A 16,524-nucleotide genomic window follows, 5' to 3' on the forward strand; every position below is an offset into this window, starting at 1 on the left:
ACCCCAGAACACAAAAAAAAATCTGCTTCCAACGAAATCTTTTGAGAACACAAATATTCACTTCTAAAGAAATCATCCCAGAGCACAAAAAAATTCGTTTCCAATAAAATCACCCTAGAACATAAAAAATTTCCTTTCAAAGAAATCACCCGAGAACACAAAAAATTCACGTCCAACGAAATTACCCTAGAACACAAAAATTTCGCTTCCAACAAAATCACCCCAGACCACAAAACATTCTCTTCCAACGAAATGACTCCAGAGCACAGAAAACACGCTTCCAAGGAAATGATCCCATACTTCAAATATTGGCTTCCATCAAAATCACCCCAGACCACAAAAAATTCACTTCCAACGAAATTATCCCAGAACACAGAAAATGCGCTACCAACGAAATCATATTAGAGCACAAAAAATTTGCTTCCAACGAAATGACTCCCTACTTCAAAAATTTGCATCCATCCAAAAGTCGTGAGAGCACAAAAATTTCTATTCCATCGAAATTACCCCAGAACACAACAAATTCGCTTCCAATGAAATCTCCTGAGACCAAAAATATTTGCTTCCAAAGAAAACATCCCAGAGCACAAAAAATTCGCTTCCAACAAAATGACTCCAGAGCACAGAAAACACGCTTCCAATGAAGTGACTCCAGAACACAAAAAATTCGCTTTCAACGAAATCACCCTAGAACATAAAAAATTCCCTTTCAATGAAATTACCCCAGAAGACAAAAATTTCGCTTGCAACAAAATCTCCTGAGTACACAAATATTCGCTTCCAAAGAAAACATCCCAGAGCACAAAAAATTCGCTTCCAACGAAATCACCCCAGAACACCAAAAATTCCCTTTCAACGAAATCACCCCAGAACACAAAAAATTTGCTTCCAACGAAATCAACCCAGAGCACAAAAAATTCGCTTCCAACGAAATGACTCCAGAGCTCCGAAAACATGCATCCAACAAAATGGCCTCCTACTTCAAAAATTTACTTCCATCGAAAAAACCGGAGAACAGAAAAATTTCGCTTGCAACGAAATCTTCTGAGAAGACCAATATTCGCTTCCATTGAAATCTCCCCAGAACACAAAATATTCGCTTCCAACGAAATCACCCCAGAACACAAAAAATTCCCTTTCAAGGAAATCACCCGAGGACACAAAAATTCACTTCCAACGAAATGACTCCAGAGCACAGAAAACACACTTCCAACGAAATGACCCACTCCTTCAAAAATTTGCTTCCATCAAACAAACCGGAGAACACAAAAAATTCATTTCCAAAGAAATGACCCAAGAACACAAAAAAATTCGTTTCCAACGAAATCTTCTGAGAACACAAATACTCACTTCTAAAGAAATCATCCCAGAGCACAGAAAAATTCGCTTCCAACAAAATAACCCTAAATCATAAAAAAATTCCTTTCAAAGAAATCACCCGAGAACACAAAAAATTCACGTCCAACGAAATTACCCCAGAACACAAGAAATTCGCTTCCAACGAAATTACCCTAGAACACAAAAATTTTGCTTCCAACAAAATCACTCCAGACCACAAAAAATTCTCTTCCAAAGAAATGACTCCAGAGCACAGAAAACACGCTTCCAGGAAATGATCCCATACTTCAAAAATTGGCTTCCATTGAAATCACCCGAGAACACAAAAAATTCGCTTCCAATGAAATTATCCCAGAACACAGAAAATGCGCTACCAACGAAATCACCCCAGAGCACAAAAAATTCGCTTCCAACGAAATGACCCCAGAATACAAAAAATTCCCTTTCAAGGAAATCACCCGAGAACACAAAAAATTCGCTTCCAAAATAATCAACCCAGAGCACAAAAAATTCGCTTCCAATGAAATCTTCTGAGAACACAAATATTCACTTCTAAAGAAATCATCCCAGAGCACAAAAAATTCGCTTCCAACAAAATCACCCTAGAACACAAAAAATTCCCTTTCAACGAAATCACCCGAGCATACAAAAAATTCGCTTCCAACATAATCAACCCAGAGCACAAAAAATTTGCTTCCAAAGAAATGACTCCAGAGCTCCGAAAACATGCTTCCAACGAAATGACCTCCTACTTCAAAAATTTACTTCCACCGAAAAAACCGGAAAACAGAAAAAATTCTCTTGCAACGAAATCTTCTGAGAACACAAATATTCGCTTCCAACGAAATCTCCCCAGAATACAAAAAATTCGCTTCCATCAAATTGAAACCAGAACACAAAAAAATTCGCTTCCAATGAAATCTTCTGAGAACACAAATATTCACTTCTAAAGAAATCATCCCAGAGCACAAAAAATTCGCTTCCAACAAAATCACCCTAGAACACAAAAAATTCCCTTTCAACGAAATCACCCGAGAATACAAAAAAATTCGCTTCCAACACAATCAACCCAGAGCATAAAAAATTCGCTTCCAACAAAATGACTCCAGAGCACAGAAAACACGCTTCCAATGAAATGACTCCAGAACACAAAAAATTTGCTTTCAACGAAATCACCATAGAACATAAAAAATTCGCTTCCATCGAAATCACCATAGAAGACAAAAAATTCGCTTCCAACCAAATCACTCCAGAGCACAAAACATTTGCTTCCAACGAAATCACCCTAGAACATAAAAAATTCCATTTCAATGAAATTACCCTAGAACACAAAAAATTCGCTTGCAACGAAATCTCCTGAGAACACAAATATTCGCATCCAAAGAAAACATCCCAGAGCACAAAAAATTCGCTTCCAACGAAATCACCCCAGAACACCAAAAATTCCCTTTCAACGAAATCACCCCAGAACACAAAAAATACGCTTCTAACGAAATCACCCCAGAGAACAAAAAATTCGCTTCCAACGAAATCAACCCAGAGCACAAAAAATTCACGTCCAACGAAATGTCTCCAGAGCTCCGAAAACATGCTTCCAACGAAATGACCTCCTACTTCAAAAATTTACTTCCATCGATAAAACCGGAGAACAGAAAAAATTCGCTTGCAACGAAATCTTCTGAGAACACAAATATTCGCTTCCAACGAAATCTCCCCGGAACACAAAAAATTTGCTTCCAACAAAATGACCCCAGAACACAAAAAATTCCCTTTCAAGGAAATCACCTGAGAACAAAAAAATTCGCTTCCAACGAAATCACCCCAGAGGACAAAAAATTCGCTTCCAACGAAATGACTCCAGAGCACAGAAAACACGCTTCCAACGAAATGACCCCTTCCTTCAAAAATTTGCTTCCATCAAACAAACCGGCGAACACAAAAAATTCATTTCCAAAGAAATGACCCCAGAATACAAAAAAATTCGCTTCCAACGAAATCTTCTGAGAACACAAATACTCACTTCTAAAGAAATCATCCCAGAGCACAAAAAAATTCGCTTCCAACAAAATAACCCTAGAATATAAAAAATTTCCTTTCAAAGAAATCACCCGAGAACACAAAAAATTCACGTCCAACGAAATTACCCCAGAACACAAGAAATTTGCTTCCAACGAAATTAACCTAGAACACAAAAATTTCGCTTCCAACAAAATCACCCCAAACCACAAAACATTCTCTTCCAACGAAATGACTCCAGAGCACAGAAAACACGCTTCCAAGGAAATGATCCCATACTTCAAAAATTGGCTTCCATCGAAATCACCCGAGAACACAAAAAATTCATTTCCAACGAAATTATCCCAGAACACAGAAAATGAGCTACCAACAAAATCACCCCAGAGCACAAAAAATTCACTTACAACAAAATGACTCCAGAGCACAGAAAACACGCTTCCAACAAAATGACTCCCTACTTCAAAAATTTGCTTCCATCAAAAAATCCTGAGAGCACAAAAATTTCTATTCCATCGAAATTACTCCAGAACACAAAAAATTTGCTTCTAACGAAATCATTTGCTTCCAAAGAAAACATCCCAGAGCGAAAAAAATTCGCTTCCAACGAAATCACCCTCGAACAAAAAATTCCCTTTCAACGAAATCACCGAAAATACAAAAAATTCGCTTCCAACATAATCAACCCAGAGGACAAAAAATTTGCTTCCAAAAAAATGACTCCAGAGCACAGAAAACACGCTTCCAATGAAATGACTCCAGAACACAATAAATTTGCTTTCAACGAAATCACCCTAGAACATAAAAAATTCGCTTCCATCGAAATCACCATAGAAGACAAAAAATTCGCTTCCAACCAAATCACTCCAGAGCACAAAAAATTTGCTTCGAACGCAATCACCCTAGAACATAAAAAATTCCCTTTCAATGAAATTACCCCAGAACACAAAAAATTCGCTTCCAACGAAATCTCCTGAGAACACAAATATTCGCTTCCAAAAAAACATCCCAGAGCACAAAAAATTCACTTCCAACGAAATCACCCCAGAACACCAAAATTTCCCTTTCAACGAAATCAACCCAGAGCAGAAAAAATTCGCTTCCTACGAAATTACTCCTGAGCTTCGAAAACATACTTCCAACCAAATGACCTCCTACTTCAAAAATTTACTTCCATCGAAAAAACCGGAGAACAGAAAAAATTCGCTTGCAACGAAATCTTCTGAGAACACAAATATTCACTTACAACAAAATCTCCCCAGAACACAAAATATTTACTTCCAACGAAATCACCCCAGAACACAAAAAATTCGCTTCCAACGAAATCAACCCAGAGCACAAAAAATTTGCTTCCAACGAAATTACTCCAGAGCTCCGAAAACATACTTCCAACCAAATGACCTCCTACTTCAAAAATTTACTTCCATCGAAAAAACCGGAGAACAGAAAAAATTCGCTTGCAACGAAATCTTCTGAGAACACAAATATTCACTTACAACGAAATCTCCCCAGAACACAAAATATTCGCTTCAAACGAAATCACTCCAGAACACAAAAAATTCGCTTCCAACGAAATGACCTCCTACTTCAAAAATTTACTTCCATCGAAAAAACCGAGGAACAGCAAAAATTCGCTTGCTACGAAATCTTCTGAGAACACAAATATTCGCTTTCAACGAAATCTCCCCAGAACACAAAATATTCGCTTCCAACGAAATGACTCCAGAGCACAGAAAACACGCTTCAAACGAAATGATACCATACTTCAAAAATTTGTTTCCATTGAAATCATCTGAGAACACAAAAAATTCGCTTCCAAAGAAATGACTCCAGAGCACAGAAAACTCGTTTCGAACGAAATGACCCCTTACTTCAAAAATTTGCTTCCATTGAAGAAACCGGAGAACACAAAAAATTCTCTTCCAACGCTATTACCCCAGAAGAGAAAAAATTCTTTTCCAACGAAATCTCCTGAGAACACAAATATTCGCTTCCAAAGATATCATCCCAGAGCACAAAAAATTCGCTTCCAACGAAATCACCCTAGAACACAAAAATTCCCTTTTAGAGAAATCACCCAAGAAAACAAAACATTCGCTTCCAACGAAATCACCCCAGAGCACAAAAAATTCGCTTCCAATGAAATGACTCCAGAGCACAGAAAACTCGTTTCGAACGAAATGACGCCTTACTTCAAATATTTGCTTCCATTGAAGAAACCGGGGAACACAAAAAATTCTCTTCCAAAGATATTACCCCAGAAGAGAAAAAATTCTTTTACAGTGAAATCTCCTGAGAACACAAATATTCGCTTCCAAAGATATCATCCCAGAGCACAAAAAATTCCCTTCCAACGAAATCAACCTAGAACACAAAAATTCTCTTTTAGAGAAATCACCCTTGAACACAAAAAATTCCCTTTCAACGAAATCACCAGAGAACACAAAAAGTTTACGTCCAACGAATTTACCACAAAACTGAAAATATTTGCTTCCATTGAAATCAAAGCAGAACACAAAATATTTGATTCCAAAGAAATCACCCTAGAACACAAAAAATTCCCTTTCAACGAAATCACCGGAGAACACAAAAAATTCGCTTCCAACTACATTACCCCAGAACACAAAAAATTCGCTTCCAACGAAATCACCCCAGAACACAAAAAAATTACTTCCAACGAAATGACTCCAAAACACAGAAAACACGCTTCCAACGAAATGACCCCCTACTGTAAAAATTTGCTTCCATCGAAAAATCCTGAGCACACAAAAATTTCTCTTCCAACGAAATTACCCCAGAACACAAAAAATTCGCTTCCAAAGAAATTTCCTGAGAACACAAATATTCGCTTCCAAAGAAAACATCCTGGAGCACAAAAAATTTGCTTCCAACGAAATCACCCCAGACACACAAAATTCGCTTCCAACGAAACCAACCCAGAGCACAAAAAATTCGCTTCCAACGAAAAGACTCCAGAGCACAGAAAACATGCTTCCAACGAAATGACCACCTACTTCAAAAATTTACTCCCATTGATAAAAACGGAGAACACAAAAGTTCTCTTCCAACGATATTACCCCAGAACACAAAAAATTCACTTGCAACGAAATCTCCTGAGAACACCAATATTCGCTTCCAACGAAATCACCCCAGAGCACAAAAAATTCGCTTCCAACGAAATGACTCCAGAGCACAGAAAACACACTTCTAACGAAATGACCCCGTACTTCAAAAATTTGCTTCCATCGAAAAAACTGGAGAACACAAAAAATTCTCTTCCAATGATATTACCCCAGAAGACAAAAATTCTTTTCCAACGAAATCTCCTGAGAACACAAACATTCGCTTCCAAAGATATCATCCCAGAGCACAAAAAATTCGCTTCCAACGAAATCACCCTATACCACAAAAATACCCTTCCAACGAAATCACCTGAGAACAAAAAAATTCGTTTCCAACGAAATCACCTCAGAACACAAAAAATTCGCATGCAACGTAATCTCCTGAGAACACAAATATTCGATTCCAACGAAATCACCCCAGAGCACAAAAAATTCGCATTCCAACGAAATGACTCGAGAGCACGGAAAACAAAATATCGTGAGAACACAAATATTTGCTTCAAAAGATATCATTCCAGAGTAGAAAAAATTCGCTTCCAACGAAATCACCCTAGAACATAAAAAATTCGCTTCCATCGAAATCACCAAAGAAGACAAAAAATTCGCTTCCAACCAAATCACCCCAGAGCACAAAAAATAAGCTTCGAACGAAATCAGCCTAGAACATAAAAAATTCACTTTCAACGAAATCACCCGAGAACACAAAAAATTCGCTTCCAACGAAATCACCCCAGAGCACAAAAAATTCCCTTCCAATGAAATGACTCCAGAGCACAGAAAACACACTTCCAATGAAATGACCCCAGAACACAAAAAATTCCCTTCCAACGAAATCACCCTACAACATAAAAAATCGCTTCCATCGAAATCACCACAGAAGACAAAAAAATTCGTTTGCAACAAAATCACCCCATAGCACAAAAAATTCGCTTCCAACGAAATCACCCCAGAACACAAAAAATTTGCTTCCAACGAAATGACCCCATACTTCAAAAATTTGCTTCCATCTAAATCACCCGAGAACACAAAAAATTCGCTTCCGAAGAAATCAACCCAGAGCACAAAAAATTCGCTTCCAACGAAATGACTCCAGGGCACAGAAAACAGGCTTCCAAAGAAATGACCCCCTACTTCAAAAATTTGTTTCCATCGAAATCACCTGAGAACACCAAAAATTCGCACCAACAAAATTAGCCCAGAAAACAAAAAATTCGCTTGCAACGAAATCTCCTGAGAACACAAATATTCGCTTCCAACGAAATCACCCCAGAGCACAAAAAATCACTTCCAACGAAAACACCATAGAACATAAAAAATTCGCTTCCATCGAAATCACCACAGAAGCCAAAAAATTCGCTTCCAACCAAATCACCCCAGAGCAGAAAAATATTCACTTCCAACGAAATCACCCTAGAACATAAAAAATTCGCTTTCAACGAAATCACCCGAAAACACAAAAAATTCGCTTCCAACAAAATCACCCCAGGGCAAGAAAAATTCGCTTCCAAAGAAATGATTCCAGAGCACAGAAAACACGCTTCCAACGATATGACCCCATACTTCAAAAATTTGCTTCCATCGAAATCACCTGAGAACACAAAAAATTCGCTTCCAACGAAATTAACCCTGAACACAAAAAATTTGCTTGCAACTAAATCACCCCAGAAGACAAAAAGCTCGCTTCCTACGAAATGACTCCCTAGCACAGAGAACACGCTTCCAATGAAATGACCCCCTACTTCAAATATTTGCTTCCACCGAAAAGACCGGAGAACACAAAAAATTCTCTTTCAAAGATATTACCCCAGAAGACAAAAAATTCTTTTCCAATGAAATCTCCTGAGAACACAAATATTCTCTTCCAAAGATATCCTCCTAGAGCACAAAAAATTCGCTTCCAACGAAAACACGCCAGAGCACAAAAAATTCGCTTCGAACGAAATGATTCCAGAGCACAGAAAACATGCTTCCAACGAAATGACCCCCTATTTCAAAAATTTGCTTCCATCGAAATCAACCGAGAACACAAAAAATTCTCTTCCAACGATATTACCCCAGAAGACAAAAAATTCTTTTCCAACAAAATCTCCTGAGAGCACACATATTCGCTTCCAAAGATATCATTCCAGAGCACAAAAAATTCGCTTCGAACGAAATCACCCTAGAGTACGAAAAATTCACTTCCAAAGAAATGACTCCAGAGCACTGAAAACATGCTTCCAACGATATGACCCCATATTTCAAAAATTTGCTTCCATCGAAATCATCCGAGAACACAAAAATTTCGCTTCCAACGAAATTACCCCAGAACACAAAAAATTCGCTTGCAACGAAGTCTCCTGAGAACACAAATATTCGCTTCCAAAGAAATAATCCCAGAGCACAAAAAATTCGCTTACAACGAAATCACCCTAGAACACAAAAAATCCCTTTCAACGAAATCACCTGATAACACAAAAAATTCACGTCCAACGAAATTACCACAGAAGAGAAAATATTTGCTTCCATCGAAATAACCCCACAACACAAAAAATTCGCTACCAAAGAAATCACGCTAGAACACAAAAAAGTTAGCTTTCAATGAAATCACCCCAGAGCACAAAAAATTCCCTTCCAACGAAATGACTCCAGAGCACATAAAACACGATTCCAACGAAATGACCCCCTACTTAAAAAATTTGTTGCCATCGAAAAACCGGAGAAAACAAAAAATTCGCTTCCAACAAAATTACCACAGAACACAAAAAATTCGCTTGCAACGAAATTTTCTGAGAAAACAAATATTCGCTTCCAACGAAATCACCCCAGAACACAAAAAATTCCCTTCCAACGAAATGACTCCAGAGCACAGAAAACACGCTTCCTATGGAATGACCCACTACTTAAAAAATTCGCTTCCATCAAAAAAACCGGAGAACACAAAAATACGCTTCCAACGAAATTACCCCAGAACACAAAAAATTCGCTTGCAATGAAATCTCCTGAGAACACAAATATTCGCTTCCAAAGAAATCACCCCAGAGCACAAAAAATTCGCTACCAAAGAAATGACTCCAGAGCACAGAAAACACGCTTCCAACGAAATGACCCTCTACTTAAAAAATTTGCTTCCATCGAAAAAACCGGAGAACACAAAAAATTCGCTTCCAAAGAAATTACCCCAGAACCCAAAAAATTCGCTTGCAACGAAATGTCCTGAGAACACAAATATTTGCTTCCAAAGAAATCACCCTATAGCACAAAAAATTCGCTTCCAAAGAAATGACTCCAAAGCACAGAAAACATGCTTCCAGCGAAATGACCCCATATTTCAAAAATTTGCTTCCATTGAAATCACTTGAGAATACAAAAAATTAGCTTGCAACGAAATTACCCCAGAACAAAATAAATTCGCTTGCAACGAAATCTCCTGAGAACACAGATATTCGCTTCCAAAGAAATCATCCGAGAGCAAAAAAAAGTTCGCTTCCAACGAAATCACCCTAGAACACAAAAAATTCCCTTTCGATGAAAGCACCCGAGAACACAAAAAATTCATTTCCATCGAAATCACCCTAGAACACAAAAACTTCCCTTTCAACGAAATAACCTGAGATCACAAAAAATTCACGTCCAACGAAATTACCACAGAACAGAAAATATTTGTTTCCATCGAAATAACCCCACAACACAAAAAATTCGCTTCCAACGAAATCACGCTAGAACACAAAAAAGTTAGCTTTCAATGAAATCACCCCAGAACACAAAAAATTCCCTTCCAACGAAATGCCTCCAGAGCACATAAAACACGATTCCAACGAAATGACCCCCTACTTAAAAAATTTGTTGCCATCGAAAAACCGGAGAACATAAAAAATTCGCTTCCAAAAAAATTACCACAGAACACAAAAAATTCGCATGCAACAAAATTTTCTGAGAAAACAAATATTCGCTTCCAACGAAATCACCCCAGAACACAAAAAATTCCCTTCCAACGAAATGACTCAAGAGCACAGAAAACACGCTTCCTATGAAATGACCCTCTACTTAAAAAATTTGCTTCCATCGAAAAAACCGGAGAACACAAAAAATTCGCTTCCAAAGAAATTACCCCAGAACCCAAAAAATTCACTTGCAACGAAATGTCCTGAGAACACAAATATTAGCTTCCAAAGAAATCACCCCAGAGCACAAAAAATTCGCTTCCAAAGAAATGACTCCAAAGCACAGAAAACATGCTTCCAGCGAAATGACCCCATATTTCAAAAATTTGCTTCCAACGAAACCACTTGAGAATACAAAAAATTAGCTTCCAACGAAATTACCCCAGAACAAAATAAATTCGCTTGCAACGAAATCTCCTGAGAACACAGATATTCGCTTCCAAAGAAATCATCCCAGAGCAAAAAAAAGTTCGCTTCCAACGAAATCACCCTAGAACACAAAAAATGCCCTTTCAATGAAATTACCCGAGAACACAAAAAATTCATGTCCAACGAAATCACCCTAGAACACAAAAAAATTTCCTTTCAACGAAATCACACTAGAACACAAAAAATTCGCTTCCAACGAAATCACCCCAAAGCACAAAAAATTCCCTTCCAACGATCTGACTCCAGAGCACAGAAAACAAGCTTCCAACGAAAAGTCCCCCTACTTCAAAAATTTGCTTCCATCGAAATGACCCCAGAACACAAAAAATTCGCTTCCAACGAAATTACACCAGAACACAAAAAATTTGCTTCCAATGAAATCACCCCAGAAAACCAAAAATTTGCTTCCAACGAAATGACTCCAGAGCACAGAAAACACGCTTCCAATGAAATGACCCCCTGCTTCAAAAATTTGCTTCCATCAAAAAAACCGAAGAAAACCAAAAATTCAGGTCCAACAAAATTACCACAGAACAGAAAAAATTTGCTTCCATCGAAATCACCACAGAGCACAAATATTTGCTTCCAACAAAATCACCCTAGAACACAAAAAATTCCCTTTCAACGAATTCACACTAGAACACAAAAAATTCGCTTCCAAAGAAATCAGCCCAAAGCACAAAAAAACGAAATTACCCAAGAACACAAAAAATTCTCTTCCAACGAAATGACCCCAGAAACAAAAAAATCGCTTCTATCGAAATTACCCCAGAACTCACAAAATTTGCTTCCAACGAAATCACCCCAGAACACAAAAAATTCGTTTCCAACGAAATCACTCCAGAGCACCAAAAATTCTCTTCCAACCAAGTGACTCCAGAGCACAGAAAACACGCTTCCAACAAAATGACCCCATACTTCAAAAATTTGCTTCCATCGACAAAACCGGAGAACACAAAAAATTCGCTTCCAACAAAATTTCCACAGAACACAAAAAATTCGCTTCCAACGAAATCACCAGAGAACACAAAAAATATGCTTCCAACGAAATGACTCCAGAGCACAGAAAACAGGCTTCCAAAGAGATGACCCCAGAACACAAAAAATTCCCTTTCAACGAAATCACCCGAGAACACAAAAAATTCACTTCCAACGATATCACCACAGAGTACAAAATATTCGCTTCCAACGAAATGACTCCAGAGCACAGAAAACATGCTTCCAACGAAATGACACACTATTTCAAAATTTGCTTCCATCGAAAAGACCAGAGAACACAAAAAATTCTCTTCCAAAGATATTACCCCAGAAGACAAAAAATTCTTTTCCAACAAAAACTCCTGAGCACACAAGTATTCGCTTCCAAAGATATCATCCCAGAGCACAAAAAATTCGCTTCAAACGAAATCACCCTAGAACGCAAAAATTCCCTTTCAACGAAATCACCCGAGAACACAAAAATTTCGCTTCCAACGAAATCACCCCAGAGCACAAAATATTCACTGCCATAGAAATGACTCCAGAGCACAGAAAACATGCTTCCAACAAAATGACCCTCTACTTAAAAAATTTGCTTCCATCGAAAAAACCGGAGAACACAAAAAATTCGCTTCCAACGAAATTACACCAGAACACAAAAAATTTGCTTGCAACGAAATATCCTGAGAACACAAATATTAGCTTCCAATCAAATCACCCCAGAGCACCAAAAATTCGCTTCCAACGAAATCAACCCAGAACACAAAAAATTCGCTTCCTACGAAATGACTCCAGAGTACAGAAAGCACGCCCCCAACGAAATGACCCCCTGCTTCAAAAATTTGCTTCCTTCAAAAAAACAGGAGAAAACCAAAAATTCACATCCAACCAAATTACCACAGAACAGAAAAAAATTGCTTCTATGGAAATATCACCACAGAACTCAAAAAATTCGCTTCCAACAAAATCACCCTAGAAGACAAAAAATTCCCTTTCAACGAAATCACACTAGAACACAAAAAATTCGCTTCCAACGAAATCAGCCCAAAGCACAAAAAATTCCCTTCCAACAAAATTACTCCAGAGCACAGAAAACGAGCTTCCAACGAAATGACCCCCTACTTCAAAAATTTTCTTCCATCGAAAAAACCGGAGAACACAAAAAATTCGCTTGCAACGAAATCGTCTGAGAACACAAATATTCGCTTCCAACGAAATGACTCCAGAGCACAGAAAACACGCTTCGAACGAAATGATACCATACTTCAAAAATTTGCTTCCATTGAAATGACCCGAGAACACAAAAAATTCCCTTCGAACGAAAATACCCCAGAACACAAAAAATTTGCTTCCAATGAAATGACCCCAGAACACAAAAAATTCGCTTCCAACTAAATTACCCCAGAATACAAAAAATTTGCTTCAATGAAATCACCCCAGAACACAAAAAATTCGCTTCCAACGAAATGACTCCAGAGCACAGAAAACACGCTCCCAACGAAATGATCCCATACTTCAAATATTTGCTTCCATCGAAATCACCCGAGAACACAAAAAAATCGCTTCCAACGAAATTATGCCAGAACACAAAAAATTCGTTTGCAACAAAATCTTCTGAGAACAATATATTCGCTTCCAACGAAATCATCCCAGAACACAAAAAATTAGCTTCCAACATAATGACTCCAGAGCAGAGAAAACACGCTTTCAACGAAATGATCCCATACTTCAAAAATTTGCTTCCAACGAAATTACCCCAGAACGCAATAAATTCGCTTCCAACGATACCTCCTGAGAACACAAATATTTGCTTCCAAAGAAATCATCCCAGAGCACAAAAAAATTCGCTCCCAACGAAATGACTCCAGAGAACAGAAAACACGCTTCCAACGAAATGACCCCCTGCTTCAAAAATTTGCTTCCATCAAAAAAACCAGAGAAAACAAAAAATTCACGTCCAACGAAATTACCACAGAACAGAAAAAATTTGCTTACATCGAAATCACCACAGAGCACAAAAAATTCCCTTCCAACGAAATGACTCCAAACCACAGAAAACACGATTCTAATGAAATCACCCCCTACTTCGAAAAAACCGGAGAACACAAAAAATTCACTTCCATCGAAGTCACCCCATAACAGAGAAAATTCTCTTCCAACGAAATCACCCTAGAACACAAAAAATTCCCTTTCAACGAAATCACCTGAGAACACAAAAAATTCGCTTCCAACGAAATCACCCCAGAGCACAAAAAATTCCCTTCCAAAGAAATGACTCCAGAGCACAGAAAACACGCTTCCAACGAAATGACCCCAGAACACAAAAAATTCCCTTTCAACGGAATCACCCCAGAACACAAAAAATTCCCTTCCAACGAAATCACCCCAGAGCACAAAAAATTCGCTTGCAACGAAATCTCCTGAGAACACAACTATTCATTTCCAATGAAATCAACACAGAATACAAAATATTCGCTTCCATTGAAATCACCCCAGAACACAAAAAATTTGCTTCAAAAGAAATTACCCCTGAACACAAGAAATTCGCTTCCAACGAAATCACACCAAAGCACATAAATTAGCTTCCAACGAAATGTCCCCATACTTCGAAAATTTGCTTCCATCGAAATCACCTGAGAACACAAAATAATTCCCTTCCAACGAAATTACCCCAGAACACAAAACATTCGCTTCCAACGAAATCACCCCTGAACACAAAAAATTTCACTTCCAACGAGGTTACCCCCTACTTCAAAAATTTGCTTCCATCGAAAAAACCGGAGAACACAAAAAAATTCGCTTCCAACGAAAATACCCCAGAACACAAAAAATTTGCTTCCAATGAAATCAACTCAGAACACAAAAAATTTGCTTCCAAAGAAATGACTCCAGAGCAAAGAAAACACTCTTTCAACGAAATCACCCCATACTTCCAAAAAATTCCCTTTCAACGAAATTGCCCCAGAACACAAAAAATTCTCTTCCAAAAAACTCACCCCAGAACACAAAAAATTCGCGTCCAAAGAAATTACCCCAGAACAGAACAAATTCGCTTCCAAGGAAATCACCCCAGAACACAAAAAATTCGCTTCCAACGAAATGACTCCAGAGCACAGAAAACATGCTTCCAACGAAATGACCCCCTACTTCAAAAATTTGCTTCCATCGAGAAAACCTGAGAACACAAAAAATACACTTCCAACGAAAATACCCTAGAACACAAAAAATTCGCCTCCACTGAAATCATCCCAGAACACAAAAAATTAGCTTCCAACGAAATCAACCCAGAACACAAAAAATTCGCTTCCAACGAAATCACCCTAGAAAACAAAACATTCCCTTTCAACGAAATCACCCGAGAACACAAAAAATTCGCTTCCAAAGAAATGACACCAGAGCACAGGAAACCCGCTTTGAACGAAATGATACCATATTTCAAAAATTTGCTTCCATCGAAATCATCCCAGAACACAAAAAATTCGCTTCCAACGAAATCACCACAGAGCACAAAAAATTTGCTTCCAACGAAATGACTCCAGAGCACAGAAAACACGCTTCCAACTAAATGACCCCAGACCACGAAAAATTCGCGGCCAACGAAATCACCCAAGAACACAAAATATTCGCTTCCAACGTAATTACCCCAGAACACAAAAAATTCGCTTCCAACGAAATCACCCTTGAACACAAAAAATTCCCTTTAAACGAAATCACCCGAGAACACATAAACTTCGCTTCCAACGAAATCACCCCAGAGCACAAAAAATTCCCTTCCAATGAAATGACTCCAGAGCACAGAAAACATGCTTCCAACGAAATGACCCCCTACTTCAAAAATTTGCTTCCATTGAAAAAACCGGAGAATACAAAAAATTCACTTCCATCGAAATCACCCCAAAACACAGAAAATTCTCTTCCAACGAATTGACCCCAGAACACAAAAAATTCCCTTTCAACAAAATCAACACAGAACACAAAAAATTTGTTTCCAACGAAATCACCCCAGAGCACAAAAAATTTGCTTCCAAAGAAATCACCCCAGAGCACCAAAAATTCCCTTCCAATGAAGTAACTCCAGAGCACAGAAAACACGCTTCCAACGAAATGACGCCAGAACACTAAAAATTCCCTTTCAACGAAATCACCCGAAGACGCAAAAAATTCGATTCCAACGAAATTACACCAGGACACAAAAAATTTGCTTCCAATGAAATCACCCCAGATCTCAAAAACTTCATTTCCAAAGAAATCACACCAGAACAGAGAAAAATTCGCTTCTAACAAAATGACTCCAAAGGACATAAAACCCGCTTCCAAGGATATTACCCCAGAAAACAAAAAATTCACTTCCAACTATATCACAACAGAACACAAAAAATTCGCTTCCAACAATATCACCCCAGAACACAAAAAATTCACTTCCAACGAAATCTCCTGAGAACACAAATATTCGCTTCAAAAGTAATCACCCCAGACCACAGAAAACACGCTTCCAACGAAATCACCCCAGACCACCAAAAATTCGCTTCCAACGAAATCACCCCAGAACACAAAAAATTCGCTTCCAAAGAAATGAATCCAGAGCACAGAAAACACACTTCCAACGAAATGACGCCAGAACACTAAAAATTCCCTTTCAACATAACCACCCGAGAACACAAAAAAATCGCTTCCAACGTAATTACCCCAGAAAACAAAAAATTTGCTTCCAAAGAAATCAC

This window comes from Meriones unguiculatus, chromosome 5 (genome assembly GCF_030254825.1).
Source record: "Meriones unguiculatus strain TT.TT164.6M chromosome 5, Bangor_MerUng_6.1, whole genome shotgun sequence".
Taxonomy (NCBI): domain Eukaryota; kingdom Metazoa; phylum Chordata; class Mammalia; order Rodentia; family Muridae; genus Meriones; species Meriones unguiculatus.